Below are 3,893 nucleotides of genomic sequence, written 5' to 3' on the forward strand. Positions count from 1 at the left end.
GAATACACAAGCCAAGTTCTATAATGAAAAAATTCCACTAGTATATGAAAATGACAAAACAAGAGACTCTCTATCATAAAGATCATGGTGCTCCTTTGAAGCACAAGTGTGGAAAAAGGATAGTAGCATTGCCCCTTTTTATTTTCTTTTCCTTTTTTATGTGACAATGCTCTATTAATGATGATCATCATACTTCTATTTATTTACAACTCAATGATTACAACTCGATACTAGAACAAGACATGACTCTATATGAATGCCTCCGGCGGTGTACCGGGATGTGCAATGACTCATGAGTGACATGTATGAAAGAATTATGAACGGTGGCTTTGCCACAAATATGATGTCAACTACATGATCATGCAAGGCAATATGACAATGATGATGCGTGCCATAATAAACGGAACGGTGGAAAGTTGCATGGAAATATATCTCGGAATGGCTATGGAAATGCCATAATAGGTAGGTATGGTGGCTGTTTTGAGGAAGATATAAGGAGGTTTATGTGTGATAGAGCGTATCGTATCACGGGGTTTGGATGCACCGGCGAAGTTTGCACCAACTCTCAAGGTGAGAAAGGGCAATACATGGTACCGAAGAGGCTAGCAATGATGGAAGGGTGAGAGTGCGTATAATCCATGGATAAAGAACTCACATACTTATTGCAAAAATCTACAAGTCATCAAAAACCAAGTATTACGCGCATGCTCCTAGGGGGATAGATTGGTAGGAAAAGACCATCGCTCGTCCCCGACCGCCACTCATAAGGAAGACAATCAAATAACACCTCATGTTCTAAATTTGTTACATAATGTTTACCATACGTGCATGCTACGGGACTTGCAAACTTCAACAAAAGTATTTCTCAAATTCACAACTACTCAACTAGCACAACTTTAATATCACTATCTCCATATCTCAAAACAATCATCAAGTATCAAACTTCTCTTAGTATTCAATGCACTTATATGAAAGTTTTTCATTATCTCAAAAGCAAATTACCATGCTGTTCTAAAGGACTCTCAAAATAATATAAGTGAAGCATGAGAGATCAATTATTTCTACAAAGTAAAATCACCGCCGTGCTCTAAAAGATATAAGTGAAGCACTAGAGCAAAAACTATATAGCTCGAAAGATATAAGTGAAGCACATAGAGTATTCTAATAAATTCCAATTCATGTGTGTCTCTCTCAAAAGGTGCGTACAGCAAGGATGATTGTGGTAAACTAAAAAGCAAATACTCAAATCATACAAGATGCTCCAAGCAAAACACATATCATGTGGCGAATAAAAATATAGCTCCAAGTAAAGTTACCGATAGACGAAGACGAAAGAGGGGATGCCTTCTGGGGCATACCCAAGCTTAGGCTTTTTGGTGTCCTTGTATTTTACCTTGGGGTTCCTTGGGAATCCCCAAGATTAGGCTCTTGCACTCCTTGTTCCATAATCCATCAAATCTTTACCCAAAACTTGAAAACTTCACAAGACAAAACTTAACAGAAAATCTCGTGAGCTCCGTTAGCGAAAGAAAACAAAACACCACTTCAAGGTACTGTAATGAACTCATTATTTATTTATGTTGGTGTTAAACCTACTGTATTCCAACTTCTCTATGGTTTATAAACTCCATTATTAGCCATAGATTCATCAAAATAAGCAAACAACACACGAAAAACAGAATCTGTCAAAAACAAAACAGTCTGTAGTAATCTGTAACTAACGCAAACTTCTGGAACCCCAAAAATTCTAAAATAAATTGCCGTACGTGATAAATTTACCTATTAATCATCTGCAAAAATAATTAACTAAATAGCACTCTCCAATAAAAAATGGCAGCAATTCTCGTGAGCGCTAAAGTTTCTATTTTTTACAGCAAGATCAAAAAGACTTTCCCCAAGTCTTCCCAACGGTTCTACTTGGCACAAACACTAATTAAAAACAAAAACACAAACAAAACAGAGGCTAGATAAATTATTTATTACTAAACAGGAACAAGAAGCAAGGAACAAAAATAAAATTGGGTTTTGATAACCCACAAGTATAGGGGATCGCAACAGTTTTCGCGGGTAGAGTATTCAACCCAAATTTATTGATTCGACACAAGGGGAGCCAAAGAATATTCTCAAGTATTAGCAGCTGAGTTGTCAATTCAACCACACCCGGAAACTTAATATCTACAGCAAAGTGTTTAGTAGCAAAGTAATATGATAGTATTGGTAACGGTAGCAAAAGGTATCAGTAGTAAAAGTAATATTTTTGGTATTTTGTGATGATGATAGCAATAGCAACAGAAAAGTAAATAAGCGGAGAACAATATATGGAAAGCTCGTAGGCAATGGATCGGTGATGGAGAATTATGCCGGATGTGGTTCATCATGTAACAATCATAACCTAGGGTGACACAGAATTAGCTCCAGATTATTGATATAATGTAGGCATGTATTCCGAATATAGTCATACGTGCTTATGGAAAAGAACTTGCATGACATCTTTTGTCCTACCCTCCTGTGGCAGCGCGGTCCTTACGGAAACTAAGGGATATTAAGGCCTCCTTTTAACAGAGAACCGGAATAAAGCATTAACACATAGTGAATACATGAACTCGTCAAACTACGGTCATAACCGGTAAGTATCCCGATTATTGTCACTTCGGGGTTAACGGATCATAACACATAATATGTGACTATAGACTTGCAAGATAGGATCAAGAACACTCATATATTGATGAAAACATAATAGGTTCAGATCTGTAATCATGGCACTCGGGCCCTAGTGACAAGCATTAAGCATAGCAAAGTCATAGCAACAACAATCTCAGAACATAGTGGATACTAGGGATCAAACCCTAACAAAACTAACTCGATTACATGATAGATCCCATCCAACCCATCACCGTCCACCAAGCCTACGATGGAATTACTCACGCACGGCGGCGAGCATCATAAATTGGTGATGGAGGATGGTTGATGATGACGATGGCGACAGATTCCCCTCTCCGGAGCCCCGAACGGACTCCAGATCAGCCCTCCCGAGAGGTTTTAGGGCTTGGCGACGGCTTCGTATCGTAAAACGCGATGATTTCTTCTCTCTGATTTTTTTCTCCCCGAAACACAATATATAGAGTTGGAGTTGGAGTCGGAGAGGCAACAGGGGGCCCATGAGGTAGGGGGCGCGCACTAGGGGGGCATGCGCGCCCCCACCCTCGTGGAGAGGTGGTGGGCCCCCTGGCCTTCATCTTTTGCAGGTATTTTTCATATTTTCTGAAAAGTTTCTCCATGAAGTTTCAGGTCATTTCGAGAACGTTTGTTTCTGCACGTAAATAACACCATGGTAATTCTGCTGAAAACAATGTCAGTCCGGGTTAGTTCCATTCAATTCATGCAAGTTAGAGTCCAAAACAAGGGCAAAAGTGTTTGGAAAAGTAGATACGACGGAGACGTATCAACTCCCCCAAGCTTAAACCTTTGCTTGTCCTCAAGCAGTTCAGTTGACGAACTGAAAGTGATAAAGAAAAACTTTTACAAACTCTGTTTGCTCTTGTTGTTGTAAATATGTAAAGCCAGCATTCAAGTTTTGAGCAAAGATTATAACTAACCACATTCGCAATAACACTTAGGTCTAAATTTACTCATATCAATGGCATAATCAACTAGCGAGCAATAATAATAAATCTCGGATGACAACACTTTCTCAAAACAATCATAAAATGATATAACAAGATGGTATCTCGCTAGCCCTTTCTGAGACCACAAAACATAAATGCAGAGCACCTTTAAAGACCAAGGACTGACTAGACATTGTAATTCATGGTAAAAGAGATCCAGTCAAGTGATACTCAATGTAAACTAACAGTAATGAATGCAAATGACAGCGGTGCTCTCCAACTGGTGCT

Source organism: Triticum dicoccoides, chromosome 2A (assembly GCF_002162155.2).
Source record: "Triticum dicoccoides isolate Atlit2015 ecotype Zavitan chromosome 2A, WEW_v2.0, whole genome shotgun sequence".
In the NCBI taxonomy this organism is placed as follows: Eukaryota; Viridiplantae; Streptophyta; class Magnoliopsida; order Poales; family Poaceae; genus Triticum; species Triticum dicoccoides.